At 42.0% G+C, this 20,530-nt stretch overlaps 1 protein-coding gene across 1 annotated transcript in view; it reads left to right on the top strand.

Moving 5' to 3' along the window:
• The first annotated feature begins 465 nt into the window (after positions 1–465).
• The window catches only part of Nck2 (NCK adaptor protein 2), a 67,775-nt gene continuing 47,710 nt past the window's right edge, over positions 466–20,530 (top strand). The window contains exon 1 of the mRNA XM_013034699.1: positions 466–604. The gene's annotated coding sequence lies outside the window, so the exon portion shown is untranslated. The remainder of the gene's footprint in view (positions 605–20,530) is intronic.

Here is a 20,530-nt window from a genome sequence, read left to right as displayed (position 1 = left end):
CTATGACTCCTGCTGCAGAACTAATGCAGGGAAGCAAAGATGGAATGTTCCTCTAGAATAGGCTCAAAAATACTGTGTTCAAGCAAATCACTGGGTACTTTTATTTATTTAAAGTGGTAAAATTCAATCAAACATACACATTTGTGTGTGTGAGAGAGTGTGTATGCAGGCACACATGCACACGTGTGTGAAGCTTGAACTCAGGGCCTGAGTGTTGACCCTTAGCTGTTTTGCTCAAGGTTGGCACACTACCACTTGAACCACAACTCCATACCAGCTTTTTGATGGTTAATTGGAGATAAGAGTTTCACGGACTGTCCTCTCCAGGCTGGCTTTGGAAGGAGATCCTCAGATCCCAGCCTCCTGTGTAGATAAAATACAGACATGATCAAACATGCACATCTAATGCATGTTCCTCTCTACTTCTTTATAGGTTTCATAGGTTCCTTTAATGCAAGTGATGTCCCAGATGAAGATTCACTGAGATTTGAGTTGGATTCGAGAGTTTGTCAGATCTCCACATCTTTGTAAGTTCAGCGGTGATATCATCAGCTAAAAACCTCATCTGTGTTTGCCAGTCACCTCTTGTTGCTTTGTGCCAAAGGTAAGTCTTCTGTTTTCTTCATAAAACAAGCAGATGGATTTGCTATTCTTGTTTTAAATGCTTAATTTGCCCAGTAATTTTTAAACTAGGAATGTGACCATTAAACACAGTTCAGATTTGTTGAAGTGCCTTGAATTAAGTTTCTAAGGGACCCAGTTCAAAAATTGGATCACTGCTGGAGGTGGTAGCACATGTCTGTGATTCCATCTCCTTGGGAAGTAGGACCGAGGCCACTTTGGGAAAAGGTATAGATACGTTATGTCAAAAACAAATTTATAAGCCAGGTGCTGGTAGCTCATGGCTATAATACTAGCTACTTGGGAAGCTGAGATCTGAGAATTGCAGTTCAAAGCTAGCCCAAGCAGGAAAGTCTTGTCTCCAGTTAACCAGCATAAACTAAAAAGTGGATGTATGTCTCAAGTGGTAGCATGCCATCCTTGAGTGGAAAAAGCTAAAGAACAGTACCTGGGCCCTGAGTTCACAGAAGGGCAAAAATTCTGGGGTGTTGCTCAAGCGACAGAACACTTGCCTGGCATGCATGAGGCTCTGGCTTGAATATCTAGTATCAAACAAACAATAACAAAATAATCTCCCTTTTCCAACTTTAAATTGATGGGTTATGGCTGTAGACAGGGAAGATGTAGAACAGTAGACATATCGCACTTGTAAGTCAGGATAGTGCTTCCCCTCACCTGCCTCAGCACATGTTTCTAGAACATGTTCTGAACTGGAGCCTGTTGTGCACTGTATTAGGGCCGCTAAGCACCTTTTTTCCCTAGCAAATCCTTCACTCCAGCTTTGATTCTGAGAAAATAAGTCTCCATTAAAGGAAAATATAAACAATAAAAATTCTTAGGAAGGTTCTGTTGTGTGAGAGATCTACTTCTCATGGATTCTGGCACTCAGAAGTTCCATCGTATCCTGTAGCAGGTAGACAAAAACTTGTAGACAAAAACATGGCTGTGTGGCAAAACTTGTGTATGTTCACATGCATGAATAGATACACGTACACTGTGTACATGGGTATATGCATGTATGTGTTTGACTAAAGAGTGAACCCAGGTTCTCATGCATGCCAGGCAAACAACCACTGAGCTATGTCCTCAGCCCACAAAAATAATCCGTTAAACCATTGTTGGAAACATTTTTCCTGTGAGTTATTGGTGGTTGGGTAATCCAGTTCATTAGATGCCCAAATCAAGCTGGGTAGTCAGATTATGTCTCAGATTGTGGGATAACACCCACAATAACACCTACTTCATCTTTCCTTGAAAACCATCTTTTGCTTCTACTATTTAGATTTCTGTGATATTGTTGAAGTTACAGACTGAAATCTCTTGGTATAACTGTTTCCATCAGTTTGCTATCTTACGTTTGAATTTTCTTTTAAATTAGTCTGAAGTGATTACTAAGGCATTTTGTTAATATGCTGTTTCTCCTCAGACACATTTGTGTGTGTGTGTGTGCACGTGTGTGTGTGTGTGTGTGTGTTTGCATACGTGCACACATGTGCACGCACATGTGTGTGTGTGTGTGTGTATGCACCACTCCTGGGGATTGAACTCAGGGCCTGGGCACTGTTCTTGAGCTTTATTGCTCAGGGATGTCACTCTACTACTTGATCCACAGATCCATATCCAGCTTTTTTGGGAAGGAAGGAGTACTTAATTGGATTTAAGCATCTTATGGATTTTCATGCCCAGGCTGGCTTCAGACCAGATCCTCAGATCTCAGCCTTCTGAGTACATAGGATTGTAGACATAAGCCACCAGCACTTTGCTCTCAACACATTTAAAATGTTTGTGGAACCTTCTTAATTTCAATTATGCCTCTTTTGATGTATCACATTCAGAAGGCTATAAATCGAGTATGTGGTATTTCATGAGAACATGTAGTATTTCATGAGGGTAGGATTAAGTATCCCAATGCTTCCATATTGTTATCCTTGTGATATTCTTTATAGAGAAAATGGTATGTTGTTCCACTTATTAGGACATTGTTAATTATCAGAGCATGCTTGGTGTGGAAATGAGTTTGAGTAGCTGGTTGATTGATTCCCAGGCCTTCCCTTTATACTTCATATTCTAGGTTTTGCCACCAGGGGTGCCATTGAGCTACTAGTCCCTGCCTGCCTTTCTGGAGTTTCCCAGACTTTATGCAAGACCAAGATCTGGGTGGGCTTGGGGGGAGGGAGGGTGTTCCCTATGCCAATCCTGAGATTTAATTATATAACAAAGCTCTCAGACTCCTGGTGGTTCTAAATTTTTTAAAAATAGTTATTGGAACCTCTCTGGATTTTGCCATTTGTAAATGCAGTCACTTGTCAATCTGTCAGAATGTAAATTCTGTTCTGAAGGGAACATGTTCTAGGTTCTGATGCTACTTCCTGAAGTTCTTAATCATCAGTGGCATGAGCAAACTTGGAATTGCTAGCCCTTCTCCGGAATTTAGGGGAGAAATGGCAAGAAAAGTGAGGATTACTGTGTTCACTGGGCCTAAGCACCCAATAAGGTGCATTAATGCATGTCAGGGCAGTGTCAGAGAGCCACACACAAATTATCAGTGCATGCATACTAATCAAAATGTCTACACTCGGAAGTGGCGCTGTAGCTCAAGTAGTAGAGCGCTTGCCTTGAGCTGAAGAGCTGAGGGACAGTGCCCAGGCCCAGAGTTCAAGCCCACGACCGACAAAAAAAAAAAAAAACAAAAAAAAACCCCCAAAAACAAAAACCAAAAACAACCAAAAAAACAACAACAAAATGTCTACACTCGTGTCATTTTAAAGGACTGTGTTTATTTCAGAAGTTTTTGACATCTACACCAAACAACCTTATTTGCCTACTCAAATTCACTTTTGTTTTTTGAAAGATACTCTCTAAGAAAATCATGAGATACATTTACTTGTATTACTTATTGCAAATACCAATCATAAAACAACAGTGCTGTTTTAGTACTGCATTTTAGTACCTACAAAACCAGGTAAAGTGTTGTTCTTTTTCACAGCCTTCAGAATAGGCTGGACCCTGCTGTTATAGGCCTGTCTGACTGCCTTAGGAATAGAATACATAGCCATCCCTGGTGCCAGAGGTGGGGCTGCACAGACCCTGTGGGAAGGGCTCTAAAGAAGCTGGAGGAAGTTCCAATTAGAATAAGTTTAAGAGCATGAGAAGATACCTGGACAGAGAGTGCAGGCTGTATGGACTAGCTGTCTAATGGATTCTGAAGACTGAGGCATATAGCATTAAGTTAGAGGCCAGGCATATGCTGATTGGTCTTTGAAAAACTCTACCATCTGGTATGTCAGAAGATGGGAAAGCTATGCTGGCCAGGAAGGATGGTGAGTGGAATGTCAGCCTTGAATGTTTTTCCTACTTACAGGTACTCAAGGTGTATGACCTGCTACTAGATCTGCCCTTGACGTAAAACTGAGGGAGCACTTTGAGGAGTTAGGGCTTAGATTTCTTTGGCCTAGAATCTCATCTCACCATTTAAGCCACGGGAGACTCCCTGCCTCTGCCATGCTCATTTTGGGGAGTGTTGACCATGGGAAGAGGATGGGAGCACACACCTCTTTCAACAACAGATGGTTGTTTACAAATGCACAAGCTATTCATTATTCTTGCTCCCAATTTTGAAAACTGAGTGCCATTTCCTGTCGTGAGGGGTTGGCTGTTGCTTGCTTGCTGTGGTTGAAGGACGTGAAGAGCTTTGTACACTATGCTGTGGGCTTTGAGGTTTTGAAAAGCTATTGGAGGCTATTTCAGAAGAAAAGCACTTTAATGTATGGAAGGATGTTGGTTTTCCAGGGAGAAAAGACAGTGGCTTAGGCAGCAAGACTTCTAAGCTAAGTAAACAAGACCTGGATTTCACAAACTTCTCAGTTGTTCACAGGAATAGCCAAAGTGTAAATATCAGCCACAATCTTGTACACATCCTTTCCATCCTCCACAGAAACAACAGTTGGCTTTGCTTAATTCAGCAGGGGAAAATGAAAAGCCAGGCAGGTCATATCTGATCTTCCTAAGAATGTATCCAGTACTATGCCTTTTTAAATATATTCATAGGAACCTGGATTTACATAGGAACCATTTTCCTAGACTTTATAAATGTTGTCAGTCTGTTTTTATTACTGTAATGAAATGCCTGGGCATGAGTAACTTTTTAAAGAAAAGAAACTGGTTTAAGCTTACAATTCTGGAGGTTCTTAAAGTTCATCTGGTTATGACCTTGCTGGCAGAGCCCTGAGGTTGTACAGGGCATCACATGGGAAGAGCTGGATAACCTGTGCTTGTCTTTGAGTCTCTCCCTCTCCACACAAAGCCTCTAGGATTCAATCATGGAGACCCACCCCGATGATTGGATCTAATCAACCGGCAAAAACTACTCAGCTCAAGTTTCTATCCCCTTCAGTACCTCACAATGGAGATCAGATTTCAACACACCATTCCTTGGGGGACCTCAAACTATATCCAAATGGTAACAATAGTTTTAGAAAAATTGCCTAAAATCAGCTCCTTATATTACACTCCAGCTCTTGGCCAGTGGCAGTCTCAGAGATGGCCACTCTTCAAGAATTATTGAGAAAGACTTTTTATAGACAAGGCCATTGGTCAGTCCTTAAGTTTTCAGGTCTGTAGCTGCTGTTGGAGGTATAGGACTAGAGATGCTCTGGTACCTAAAAGTGATTTCTGCACCTCAAAATGGCTTCTGTGCAAGTAGGAATGAACCTCTGGCCCCCTTATTGTCAGCTGAGGCCCTGGAGGTCCAAAGAGATATCCTACTTGAACTGACTGCTTCTTCCTCCACAGGTGGGTTCAGAGTTTCACAAGATGGTTCCAACCTTTGGTGCTCCAGGTTCTGTGGTAGTCTGTAATAATTGATGAAACAGTCTTCCACTCATTGGAAGCAGCCCCTGCATTTGCAAACACCTGGTGTAAGGCCTGTTGCCTCTGTGGATCTTTTCTGGCCTCCGGTGCAGATATTTTACCCCATGCATGGCATGGAAGACAAAAATATTACTGACTTTGCCCATATTCTTGCTGGTCTATTTCCTGTCATTCTTGATGTACCTGAAAATGACACAGTGACCATCCATTCCCAGAATACTTATCTTGAACCTGGATAAGGCTCTGCGAAATCAAACAGCTGGTCAAAGCCGCACGTAATGGGAGGCAGAGGAGGCTAGGAACCCACTCCTTCCTAACTCAAAGCCTTTCCTTCTTAATGCAATATAAATTTCATTCGATCTTACCCCCTCTCCCCCACCCTCAATAGAAAACTCTCCAGCCAGTAATACTGATTTTGGAAAGTAAAGGAAGTCACTTTTGGATAGTGAGGGAAGGCTGTGAGCAGGTTGCCAGGGAGGATACAGGGACTCCTGTGGCCTTGCCAGGCCAGGAGGGACTGTAGTGGCCCTTCTAGGCTGGGCTGAGGCTAGGAGGACACTGGTCTTCCAGCCACAGGAGTGCTATTCCTGAGTTGTGCTAAGGGTCATCCGGGACCTACATCAGACTTACTGAGAGAGAGATAACCTGTAGAGGTGAGAGGGCTGTGTATTTCTTAGCCACTTCCTGTGTAGGGCTGTTTGTGGACTCTCATACTTCCCAAGGAGCCTGCATGGAGCAGTTCTCAGCATTGGGATTTAACATCTTTATACTTGGTCAGTAAATTTGTCATTTTCTCATGGCTGAACTGTGTAACCATGAACTAGTTAAGCCGTGAAGTTTTATTTTTTTCTCTTCTGTGCTTTTGCAGTATGGCTTCCAAAAAAATAGAGGAACAAACAAACAAACAAATTATAAATAAATAAAATTCCTGCCTTCCTGTCCTATCTCCTTTTCTTATGACAGATTGTAGATGCTGGATATATAATACTCTGGTTACTTGTTAACTAAAGTAGTCCTCTCTTATCTGAAGTTTCCTTTTCTGTAGTTACAGTTCCTTGTAGTCAGGTATTCTGAAAGTATAAAATGGAAAAAATTAGAAACAAAAAACGTGTGGTTTTAAATTACATGCAGTTCTGAGTGTGCTGACATCTTCCTGCCCTGTCCAGCCAGGCTGTGAGTTGTCCCCTTGGGCAGTGTACCTGTGTGTACACTACCCTTCTGTCAGCCATTGACTGTCAGGCTTTTATACCATTTGCATATAGGATTTGGTGTGATTCATAGGCCCAGGCCCCCACTGAGTGTCTTGGAGTATATCCTCCATCGATTAACGAAGTAGTCTGTAATAGTTTGTGAGTGTCTTGGAGTATATCCTCCATGGATTAACAAGGTCTGTAATAGTTTCTGAATTCGTACCTTAGAGTTTACAAAAACATTCCATGAGTTTTCTTTGAGATAATATTATGTGGATTTCATTTTTCATCATCTATTATATGCAAGAAGAGAATGAACCCAATGTATATGAGAAGAGAAGTTCTTTTTCTTTTCTTTTTTTTGGGGGCGGGTCTGGTTATGGGGCCTGAACTCTGGGCCTGGGCGCTGTCCCTCAGCTCTTCAGCTCAAGGCTAGCGCTCTACCACTTGAGCCACAGCACCACTTCCGGCTTTTTTCCTTTTTGCTTATGTGGTGCTGAGGAATCCAACTCAGGGCCACATGCATGCAAGGCAAGTGCTCTACCACTGAGCCGCCTTCCCAGCCCGAGAGGTTATTTTTCTTACCTTGTACAAGGTTGGATGATGACCCGGTCTTGACACCTAAAGGTTGAACTACAGGCATGCTGGCCTAATAGTATTTCTTTTACTTGAAGAACCTCCAGATGAGGAACATAGATGATAAGCACATGAGAAAATAATAGTAAAAGAAGGATATCATACAGAGCTTTATTTTTATTTAATTTTTATTTTTTGACAGTACTGGGGACCACTCAGAGCTTCAGACTTCCTAGATAAGTGTTCTGCGACTTGAGCCATGCCCCATCTTTTTATTTTGTTCAGTTCGTTTTACGGATAGGGTCTTGCACTTTGCCTTGACTAACCTCAGACTGTATCCTCCTACCTCTACCTTCTGACAGCAGTTTGATTTTTAATAAACTTTTACATTGTCGACTTTGCTAAAAGCCCACAACCCCTGCCTTGAGACACACATGTGGCACGTACATGTCAGTGTAAGAATGCCAGATGGGATACCACTAACGTGTGCTGACCTACAGGGCACATATGTCTTTTATGTCCTGGGGCGCTGGAGTATACAGGTCTCTGGAGGTGGGACTTCTGCCACTGGAAGCCCTCACTGCAGGGAGACAAAGCAGCCGCGTGTCAGATTTCCTCCACTAAGAACTTGTTTTCCCTTGACTTTTATTATATTGTTGTAAATATTTTCTTTGGAAATATTACTGGCTCCAAGACATTAAATTGGATATTAAAAGCATGAATCAATTGGACCATATGAGATCATAGTTTGTGAGGCATGATTCTTGGTGCTAGATGAATGAAGGAGCAAGCTAGAAACAAAATGCATGTTTTGAATTAAAGTGAAGGACCCTCAGTGCTTGTGCGAACAGGTAGCTAGCTATGTCTTCTGCCATATCTGTGATCCTGGAGGCCAGCACTGAATCTCCTTATGTGTTGACATGTGCCCTCCAGGCCTCTCAGAGACACAAAACAGATTCATTGATATGCTGTGAGTGTGATTGCTCTTCATGAAGTAAGCATGCTTGTAATTTTGAAAGGCTGTGCCTATTTCCTGACCATGGCCCTTGCTTTGTGACCTTCCTTTCTAAAGGTCACAGCTTGCCCAAGTCACTGTCAGCAGCAGCCCCCTGCCAGCGTGGAATTCAAGCCAGAGGGCTCTTTAAGTGGTGACATCCCTCCCAAGTACCCAGACAGCTTATCCCCTCTGGGGACATGGGGTGGAAGGAGTCTCTAGACTTGGCATTTTTAGTAGTTTTTTTTTTCTTTCTTTTTCTAAATAGCTTGTCTCTTCTGCTGCCAACATTCCACTTTGGGTTCTGTTTTTCAATTGTTCTAATTTCATGTGTGAGTGACAGCCTCCCCTCCCACTGATCATATCGAGGAATGTTTAGTATACAGTTTACATCTGCATAGACAGTAATCCTTCCATACCTGCAAGGTGCATCCTAGGACCTCAGTGGAATCCTAGTCCTATGTGTACTTCCAGATCCATATAGATACTCTGTATTCTCCTATACATATGTATCTTTGGTGAAGTTTATAATTTATGAATCAGGTACCAGAAGCAATTAACAAACGGTGGCTAATAGTGGAGCCATAATGGCAGTATACTGTCGTAGAGACTACATGAGTGTGGTGTCTTTAGTATGATCATTTCTTCATTGCGATAGCAGTCTTGTGGCTGACCATAAATTGTGTGGTCTTCGAACACAAAATATGGGATAATGGGACTCCTCTACTGGCTTCTGCCTCAAGCCGCACTGCTGACCTGGGGGAATGAGTGGGCAATACAGCAGACCTGAAAACCCAGCCCTCAGTGAGGCTTGCTTTCTTAGAGGATCCAAGATGACAACTTACCCAGAGGTTTTTGAGTTAAGATTTTGTGCTCACCAAGAGGAAGCACTAGAGACAGCCATTGATTCCCAGAGCTGGGGATAACTGTCCTCCCTGTGCAAAGTCTGGGACTGGAGGGGCCTCTTCTCAATACCTGTGTAAGAAGATCATACAGGCTATCTTCAAGGGACCACATCTTAGACTTGAGAACTCAAATTTTAAGAGTTTCATACCATGCTGGCTATATTTTTTCCAGTGGATAGGTATCAAGCCTCTTCTGTGCATGCTCAGAACAGAGGTCTCTGTATACACGTGTGTATATGTGTGCATATGCAGCATGCATATTCTAGGTTTGTGTGTACCCATTACTATGTGTTAACTTTTGGCCTTACTTTCAGAGGGTTAGACTTAGATAGGAGATAACTGAAACAGGATTCATGCTTGGGGATTGAGTGGAGATAAGACAGATAATGTATCCCCCTAGGCCATTGGAAGCCTGCTCCTAGGCAGGAAGCCTAGGGCCATCTGGAGATGCTCAGGTCCTTTCTAGGATGGTCCTTTCCAGATCAGCCTGGAGTGGGCGAATGGGCCTGGACTTCTGTGTTGTTCCAAAAATCTTCCTTTGGGTGATCCATGACTGGTATGAGTTTGTTAGAGATTCTGATCTTCGACCCTGATAGTGAGTTAACTCTCAGTGGGATGTATCTTTTTCAGAATAAAATACCATCAGACACTGTAGCTCTAGGGCACATGCCAGAAATGGGAGCTCTAAAGTTCTTCCAACTCTTGTATTTTTCACTTTTGAGGTCCTAGCTTGAGGACTGGTGAGATCCTGGAGTAAGTCGCCAGAGAAATCGCACAGCAAAACAGGGTTATTTCTCTCCTCCCAGGGACTTTCATGGGGGCTTTGTTTTTCTTAGTGGGAGACATTAGACTACTTCAGAGCATCTCAGGAAGGGAAATACTTAAACTTCAGAACAAAGTATGTGCAAACTTTGCTCTGTCAGTACAGACCCTCTCTCTTCCCCAGATCATTTGCATATACTGTTACCTTGTCAGAACTTCCTGTCCTCAGGATTGGATTCTTTATGTTGTACTGGCTGATCTTTAAGACTGGTGTTCCCATCTGTGTAAGGTCGTGATGGAAGCTAAGCACAGTGGCTCAAGCCTGTAATTCTACCTACTCAGGAGGCTAAGATTGGGAATACAGCATTTCAGTGTTAGCCCGGGCAAAAGCTTCTCTAGACAACAGCAACAACAAACACTGGATGTGGTAATGCACATTTGTCATCGCAGCTATGGCAGAAAAGAAGCATAGATACATAGCATGATCATAGTACAGGCTGGCATAAACAGAAAACCAAAAATATCCCTAAAATAACCAGAGCAAAAAAGGACCGAAGTCCTGGATCAAACAGTAGAGCACTTGCCTTAAACAAGATGGTAGCTCTGAGTTCAAACTCCAGTACTGAAAAATATGGTAATATGATTTTGATAGAGATTCTGGTTATACAAAATAATTATATTCCATATCCTTGAGAATTCTGGGCATCTTCTGTCAGGCAGTTGGCGTCTAGTATGGACAGTTTGTAGGAATGGAAAATATAAAGATACTGACACATAGAATGCATGTTCACTTGTTTTTCTCTACAAAATCATAACAATAAACCATTAAGAGTTTTATCCCCAAATCAGAACCACATACTAGATAGACTACGTGGTAAAGGACTTGAACTCTTTTGTGTAGTCCTGGACCCTTTCTAGGTTTGGCCCTATTCTGACTTTTCTCAACATTAAGTTTCCTTTCCCCTGAGAGCTTCCTTCTCTGCCTTGTCTGAACTTGGCACACTTTAAAGACATTTTAGATATCTGTATGTATATTAAAAAAAAAGACTGAGAAAAGTGCCCAGTGTGAATGTTCACAAAATAAAGCAGAATGGTTATATCATCGTGTTTTTGTGTGTCTATGAAATGTCCCCACAGGCTTGTGTGTTGAAGGCTCAGTTCCCCAGCTGATAGTGTTATTTTTGGAGGTACTGGACACTTTAGGAGGCGCAGTCTGGTGAGAGAAAGTAGGTTACTTTATGTGCTTCCTATCTCTGCTTCCTGGCTACTGTGAGGTGAGGAGCCTGGGCACACTTCTGTCTTTATGAGGCTCTCTTTCACCACAAACTCACTGCTGTGGAGCAAGTGAGCTGTGGACTGAAACCTCTAAATTATGAGCCACACTATTTTAGAAAGTCCACAGATTGGGAGAAGATCTTCACTCGCCATACAACGGACAAGGGCCTCATATCAAAAATATGCCTACAGCTCAAAAAATTAAACCCCCAATAACAAATCCTCAAAGAAGCAACCACCCCACTAATAAAGTGGGCTAAAGAATTAAAAAGAAACTTCTCTGGAGAGGGAATAAGAATAGCCAATAGACACATGAAGAATGTTCATGATTTCTGGCCATAAAAGAAAGAGAGATTCTACCTTACCCCAGTTTAGAATGGCTTTTATCAAGAAAACAAATAGTAGTAGATATTGGCAGGGATGTGGCCAAAAGGGAGTGCTACTATACTGTTGGTGGGGAGGTAAACTGGTTCAGCCACTCTGGAAAGCAGTGTAGAGGTTCCTGAAAAGGCTAAACTCCTGGGCATTTACCCAATCACAGGCCACACTCTAGTTACTAGCACTACTATGTTCATTACAGCATTGTTTACCATTACCAACCAATATGCTCCTTAGCAGATGAATGGATCAAGAAATGTCACACACACACACACACACACACACACACACACACACACACACACACACACACACACACACACACACACTAGAATTCTATGCTATCAAAAAGAATGACATAAATGGAAAGACTTGGAAAAACTCATTTTAAGTGAAGTAAGCCAGACCCAAAGAAACATAGGCTCCATGTTTTCCCTCATTTGTAATAATTAGTATATGCCTAGAGTAATCCTAGCAGAGGATCATAATAACTCAATGCACATATGACCATATAAAATGATGCTAATTGAGATGAACTCCAGGATAAGGATACAAGAGGGTTTTTGTTGTTTCTTCGTTTTTGTTTTGTTTATGTTTTCTTTTTTTTTTTGCCTGATCATTTAAAAAAATTTTTTTATTGTGAGAATACCGTACAGAGGGGTTACAATTACATGGGCAAGATAACGAGTACATTTCTTATCAAGCATTGTTGCCTCCTCTTTGTTTCCCCTTCCCATACTACCCCCTCTCCCCCAGCCCGATCCTCCCCTCCTATCCCCCCTCCCAGCCAAAGTTGTAAAGTTCATTTTTCGACATAACGACTTGCATATCTCATTGTTGTAATGGGTCTACCTGTATCCCTAATTAAACTATTTTTTCCCTTCCCCTACACAAGTTATACCAACATCAAATACAGTGAAAGCATTCTCCCTTTGGTTTGTCCCCTGTTGTCACTGTTTTTTTTTTAGTGTCTGTGTCTTTTTGTTTCCTGAGTATTTCTTTTTTTTAATTTTTATTGTGAAAATACTGTACAGAGGGGTTACAATTACATGGGCAAGATAATGAGTACATTTCTTACCAAGCATTGTAGCCTCCTCCTTTGTTTACCCTTCACATCCCTTCCCAGCCTCCCCCTACCCCCCCATCACCAAAGTTGTAAAGTTCGTTTTCGACATGACAACGTGTACTTCTCATTGTTGCAACAGGTCCACCTGTATCCTTATTTAAATGACTTGTTTTTCCCCTTCCCCTCCACAAATTATACCGACATCAAATACAGTGAAAGCAGGGGTTATACTGTGGGGGAGGGACATACAAAGCAACAAAGAAATAATCTTATAAATGTGTTAGAAACAAATTCATGAAAGAAAAAACATTTAAATACATATCTTAGGGTTCATTTTCCTAACATCACATTATCTGACCTTTTCTGCTTGACTCATACATATACTAGATATTGCAAATAAGGGAAACCATGGGACCTATGTTTCTTTGGGCTTGGCTTACTTCACTTAATATAATTTTTTCCAAGTCTTTCCATTTCCTAACAAATGGGGCAATGTCATTCTTTCTGATAGAGGCATAGAATTCCATTGTGTTTATATACCACATTTTCTTGATCCATTCATCTACTGAGGAGTATCTGGGTTGGTTCCATGTCTTAGGTACGGTAAATAATGCTGCAATAAACATAGTTGTGCTGGTATCTTTAGTGTGGTCTTGTTTGTGATCATTTGGGTAAATGCCCAAAAGTGGGATTGCTGGGTCATAGGGGTGCTCTATGTGGAGTCTTTTGTGGAACCTCCATACTGCTTTCCAACGAAGGGCCATATTTTTCAAAGAAGACAAAGCACTTTGTACCTCCAAATGTGAGGACTGTGAAATGAGTAAAGCCACATGTGCTAGAACTACAAGGGAACCATGTCCATGGTTGCACTTGGGACCTCCCCAACCCTCTCTCAACAGTAGGTCGGACACCACCACAGAACATCAGCAAGGCCATCGAAGAACATAGCACTGCATCAGCTAACAAGATCTGATTAGCACAACCCTCTTCCCAGGAACCACAGAACACACATCCTGTATAAACACTCACAGAACATGGACTATCTTCAACTTGATCCTGAGCCAGAAAATCATGATGTCTTCTTATCCTTTGAAAAAAATCAACAAAATTTTTTGTTTCAAAAACAAACACTTCAGTCTCAAAAGTTCAAATATTGCCTGAATCCTCTTGCATACAATTCTCAGCCTCAATGGCGTTGTGATGATTGAAGATAGCCAAGAGCCCATTGGGACTAGCAGTGATTGGTAACTCAGAAGGAGAGTAAGAGGGAGCTCTGTGTAGACTGGATAGTCCTCTCTATCTTGATTGTGGAGCGTCTATGTGAACTCATGCATGTGATGACAGAACTTTCATACACTCTTCCCTATGTCAGTGCCTTGGTTTTGCAGTTATACTGAGCTGTGTAACAGGTAATCCTGAGGAAGAACTAGGCTTCATCTTGTACGAGATAGCCTATACCAGCTTTGTCATTCCCTGTGAATATGTACTTCAAAAATCAAAGTTTAAACATGTTTGAAAAGGCAAACATTTTTAAAGGACAACTTATTTCCTCTTTTTGCAGTAGTCTATAGTTGGAAATCTAGGACATTTCTAACTTTGTGTAGCAGTTGATATTCATAAAAGGAAAATGAGAATAGGATGGCAAGGAGGAAGTTGAATGTTGTTGTAGAATATATTTTCCTCATCAAGAGATTTCCTTGATTTCTTGAGATCTTAACCATACCTTTTTGTGTTCACACACAATTATAATCCTCAAAATGTACACTGTATTTAATGTCTATCATATGAAAATAAAACAAAAGCTGGGTGCATTAACTAAGATTACTGCAGTTAAAACCCCATGATAGTCCCCACACAGATGTACATGTGCACACACACCCATAATGCACACATAGTTACATGCAGCCAGATATACACAGTCATATACAGCCACACAGTTATATACATACTCATATAATTATACGATATAATCACATGTATACATCTAGTAATATACACAGTTAGTCTCATACACGTAATCTAGTTATACGCATACCCATAAAGCCACACACATATAGTGTTGTATACATGCCATCACATATGTATGTATATACTACAACCACACACACATAGTTTCATATACCCAGTTACATACATACACATATAGCATCTCCCCACAATGACACAAGATCCTATACATGGTTATGCACATTAGTCTTGTTTATACACACATATAATCTCATCTACACACAGTCTCCCATACACAGTACCACACACAATTACACATGTGTATCCATATCACACATAATGCATACATACAAACACAATATACCAAAACAGTGTAGAATGCAGTATTTAAGCTCTGTTTTGGCTAAGTCTTAAGAAACAAGGCCAAAAACCAATAGACAGCTTTGTAAGCCATGCCAGATGTTGGAAATGAAGTGCCTATTTTCATGGTTGTGCTCATACTAGTACTAAACTTGGGCCAAGGACTCAAGCTGAAGTCTCAGCATGTCTTTGACTACCTGTGGCATCTTGAACAAGTGACCCATGTGCATGGCCTCCATATTATCCTTGTTTCTGACTTGACAGAACCGGTTCATCCCTTAGGCTGTGGTGCAAATGTACTTGCTTTGTGTATCTTCCTAGTGAACTGCAGCACACTGTATGGAGAAAAGGGCTGGCACTCACTCCTCTTTTCAGCTGTGCCTGCAGAAAGATCATGGCTACTGCCCAAATGTCATCTTTAATAGAAACCATAACTCTGGATGTGAGCTCATATACGCCATCTCTCTGTGGTTTAGATGTAGGTATCATTTTTATCAAACCCCAAAGAACTGATCCCTTCATTCAGGGCCCAGCACTAAAGTACAAACTTAAGAGTACAGCTACCTGACTCCTGTGCCAGGAAGTGTCAGAAAATGCCACTTAGTGACATGCTAACTCTAAGTACCCATGTCATTTTGAAGCCTCTACACTGCCTTTGTAAGATTCAGTGTATTTGATAGGAACAAAACGCGCAGGTTGCTGTTTTTTCGCTTTGGGGCATAATGACAGTATTTACTGGCCATGTCTCAACTTAAATGCTCATGTATTGCTGGACTGTGGGAACTGTGGTATTCTCTGCCCCATCCTGTCCCATTGCTCCCAGGTTACATGGGGAAGGCAGTGTGGAGTCCTCACAGATGCCCAGTGTCTACTTTTACCTCCTGTTCCTCATGTTAGCACATCCATCACTGTGTCACACTGCACCCAACTAAAGAGCCAGTGTGGCCACCACATTATTATGAGCTAATGCCTATACCTCCTTGGAAGTTTAAAATCTTTACCAAATATCCTTTCTTTTTCCAGGGATGCATGGATATCACATGGTATTTAGTCTCCCTGTCTGCCAAGGCTCAACTTAAACTCTATTTTGATGAACTTGATGGTTTTGACAGGTCGGATATTTTGTAGGAAGTCCTTGTGAGAGTTACATGATGGTTTTTCTCATATGCAGACAGGAACTATAGGTTGTTTAGAGGAAGACCACAGAGGTGAAGCACCTTTCTTATTCACATTGTTTTCAAAGGTGGACATTGTCATTGTGACGATCCCTGCTAGTATTGATCTTGAGAACTCACAAGTCTGTCCATTCCAGTCACCCCTTCCTTTCCACACCGTGCTCTGTGGAAGGACATCTAAGCACAGCTACACCTGAAGGCAGGTTGTGATGCTCCCTGAGTGCACTTGGCCAAAGTTATCTAGAATGCTTCTGCCCGTGAGGTTTGTCTCTTCTTCCCCATTTATTTACACTATCACTTACTGCCTTCCTTTGGAAATGAATTTCACCTAGAATATGTGTAGGGATCTGAAAATGGAACCATGCAGCACATGGTCTTTGGATACTTCCCTGGGTTCTATATTGTTTGTCACAGTTACCTACATGGTTATGGGATATGCCAGATGCTTCATTCTCCCTGCTGTAGAGTTCTGGACTGTCTGTTCTACCTGCCTGTCTCCTTGCTGTTGATTGGGTGATTGATGTTTCTCTTCATTCTCTTCTTCCACTGTTCACTGGACCACTGTGAATCTCACTGTGCACGTTTCCTTGTCATATGAGAAGGGATCTGGAATCTAAGTAGGAATGAAATCATGGCATTGTACTTAGATTGGTGTTTGGCTTTGGAGAATAATCCTACTTTTTTGCCCAAGTAGTTACTCTATTTTCCTCTGTCCAAAGGAACACATGACTCAGGTTGTTTTATGGCCTTCTAAACACTTATATATCAACGTTTTTCCATTCTTTACTCAGCTAGTGTTAAAATCTGGTTTCAGATGATGAATGAGGCAGAATGGTTTTTTTTTTAGGCAACATTTGTGATGCCTGTCCAAAGGTCCGTGTCTTTTGCCTACTTTGTTGGTCTTTTTTTCTTTGAATTGTAGGAGTTTTTGTAATTATGTATGTGGCTTGCAACATTTTTAAACAAATATATTTAACCTTTTTTTTTTTTTTTGGTTGGGCACTGTCCCTGGGCCTTCAGCTCAAGGCGAGAGCACTCTGCCACAGTACCACTTCCAGTTTTCTGATGGTTTATTGGAGATAAGAGTCTCATGGACTTTCCTGTCCAGGCAGGCTTTGAACTGCAATCCTCAGGTAATCCTCCTGAGTAAGCTAGGAGTTTTTAACTGTTTTTTGATCATGGAAAATCTGTTAAATTTCTACACTAACCCACTGTCATACCATACTTTGTCTTTCACTATGGTAATGGTGATTACCACTGTTTATAAACATCAATATTTTCATGTAACAATATATTTTTGTATTCACAGCTCTGCCAAAAGGGCCATAATGTATTTTGTGATGTTTCAGGATTCAATGGCCTATTTTTTTTAATTAAAGGATAGCTGTAAGTACCAAATTTTGAAGGCTGGAATTAATTAATTAACTTATGCATTTATTTATTATTTTGTCGGTCGTGGGGCCTGAACTCTGGGCCTGGGTGCTGTCCCTCAGCTATTCAGCTCAAAGCTAGCACTCTACTGCTTGAGCCACAGTGCCAATTCTGGCTTTTTCTGCTTATGTGGTGCTGAGGAATCGAACCCAGGGCCTCATGAATGCAAGGTAAGCACTATACCACTGAGCCAGCTTCCCAGCCCCGAAGGCTGGAATTTTTTAAGAAGCTGGTAACATTTCATCAGGTAAATAATGTAGTGTCATGCTGCCTTCCTGGCAATCTCATGCCCTTTGTTAAACTTTATTCCTCCTAGATGTGTTGCCACCCTAATCATTTGCTGGGAGAGGTAGAAACAAGTTGGACTAGGAGAAAGCACAATCTAGATCCCTGGTCAGGACTGTGCAGTGGAGGGGGGTAGGAAGTGGTTGGAGTTGAGAGAAAGAGAGAGAGGGGGAGAAAAAGAGAGAGAGAGAGAAAGGGGAAGGGGGAGGGGAGAGGGAGAGGGATCAAGAATCTCCAGGCAGTATGCTGAGTGGCTTTCTGCTACATGATTTAGTATTTGGTTGTTGCTGTTCATTGCATTGTAGAATCAAGAGATCTGTTGTGGATGTAGGAGATTTGGAGTACTCACTGGATATCCCCATGAGATGTTCTGTAGGTAGTTGGGTAGATATGACTTGGGCTGTTTTGGGGTGCAGCATGGGTAGAGAGGAGAGGTGGCCTCTTATTTCAAGCACAGAAACAGGCAGAGTCAGCTAGACTAAGAAGAACTAGTCAACCAGGAAGGAGATGCTGCAGGGCAGCCCAGTGACTCCTACACTGACAGAAGGGCTGCTGCTGACCCGTGCAGGTAACATGAGGACTGTGGAAGGGGTAAAAACCACACCACACAATGGTGGAGGGAGCGGAGCAGCACAGCAGACAACTTGCTGTGAGGATGCTCAGAGGCCATAACTGAGGGTGATGTTGAAAAATTACAGGGAGAGAGCTTTTGAGGAGGAGATACTGCTTCGTGCTTTATGCCAAATGAGATGTTCCAGAAACTCAGATAGCTGGGAATGCTGAGATGGATGGAGCACTTTGACAGCTCACCCCTGTAACACAAGGGACTGAGGAAGATTCACTGGTATAGCGGAGGGGAAGCTTCCAATTGTTGCCTGAGATGAGGCTTGCAAGAAGGGGAAAAGGGGGTCTGGAAGGTATGAATAGGCCCGTAGGGCTAGGGAGCACAGGAGTCGGGGCAGTTGCCTCTGAGGCCCTGGGCCAGCAGTGGGCAGGGAATAGTAGGTAAGAGATTTGATTGGAGCTAGATATAGGGGAAGGAAATATTTATGAGGGTTTTTGTCTTACTGAGGTTTATTTGGCTTATGTCTGATTGTAAATGTAGAAGAAATCCCAAAATACTGAAAATAATTTTTAGGATATTTTTACCCTCTTAGAGCACTTTCTTTTTTTTTGGTCAGTTGTGTGGCTTGAACTCGGGGCCTGAACACTGTCTTAAGCTTTTTTGCTCCATGTTAGTGCTTTACCACTTTGAGCCCCAGTACCACTTCCATGTTTCTGGTAGTTAATTGGAGTTAGGAGTCTCATGGACTTTACTGTCCAGGCTGGTTTTGAACTGTGTTCCTCAGATCTCAGGCATGAGTCGATGGTGCCCTGCTTACTTAGAACACTTTTTAAGTGAAACTCTGTACTTTTAAATACCCCAAATGTAGAACATACAGGTGTGTGATTTCAATACCTGTGTGGAGGCAGCAGTTCATGATAGAAGTGACTGGCAGAGGACACTGCTTGCTTCACAACAGCCAAGAAGCAGGAAAGCTTGGCTTTTATATCAAAGCCAAAAGTGATGAACTCTGAGAACATCATAGTAAATGAACTAGATACAAATAGGACAAATACCATATCCACTTACACGAGGTCCCAGACAGGGAGTAGACTGGGAAGGAGGCTGGCACAGGGAGAAGGGAAATGAAGGGAAGCATTCTAGAGATAGGTGCTGGTAATGGTTGCACAATGTGGACAGACTTCATCCAGTCACTGAACTTAGAATAACGTATGGTGTATTATGATTTAAAAAAATTGCATGGTGTATTGTGCACTCAGAATTCTACAGAGTAATACCGTATCACCATTCACAAGGGAGTCACTGTGGCTATGACTTTGTGAGTGTGCCCTAGAGGACAGAGTAATGGCCCTAGGAATAGATGAGCCCACAGGGGCTCCTTGGGTGGATGCAGTGGAAGTTGCAGGGGGAGAGTGACACTTGAATACATCAGGGCACCATCCCAAATTTATAAGGGTCTGTGTTTACTGGCTGATTGTCTGCAATAATTAACACGTAATTGTGTGTACACATGTATGTGTGTGCATGTGCGTGCCACAGTACTAGGGCTTGAATACAATGCTTGATGCTGTCCATTAGCTCTTCTTTTCTTTCTTTTTATTTTTACTCAAGGCTGGTGCTCTATCACTTGAGGCACACCTCCAGGCTTTTTGGTAGTTAATTGGAGATAGTCGGATTTTCCTTCTCAAGCTGGCTTCAAGCTTATTATCCTCAGATCTCAGCCTTCTAAATAGGATTACAGATATGAGTCACTGGTGCCTACCTCTTAAATGTGCTTTTTAAATAAAAGGTTGGCTATATCTGCTTGGGTTAAAATGCATCTTAGAAGGTAATGTGAGGCCATGGAAACTCCCCCAGGATGCAAACCTGTCACTGTCCCTCTGCAAAACTTTCTAAGTTGGGTCCACAATACTGTGACATGCCGGTTTAAGAGCACTGTCTCTGAGCATTGCCAGGTTTCCTCAGAGCTGGAGTTGTGGCTCACGTGGTCGAGTGCCTGCCTAGCAAATGTGAGGCCCTGACTTCAAGCTTCAATACCAACAACAACAACAAAATAGTGGCTGAGAAAAATGAATAAAAGTTTCTCTCCTTTGCACTGATAGACATAAGCTAATGCAAATACCCTTGGGAG

The sequence above is a fragment of the Dipodomys ordii genome, unplaced genomic scaffold (assembly GCF_000151885.1).
Source record: "Dipodomys ordii isolate 6190 unplaced genomic scaffold, Dord_2.0 Scaffold194, whole genome shotgun sequence".
NCBI classification, from domain to species: domain Eukaryota; kingdom Metazoa; phylum Chordata; class Mammalia; order Rodentia; family Heteromyidae; genus Dipodomys; species Dipodomys ordii.
This window is presented reverse-complemented; position numbering and strand designations above follow the sequence as displayed.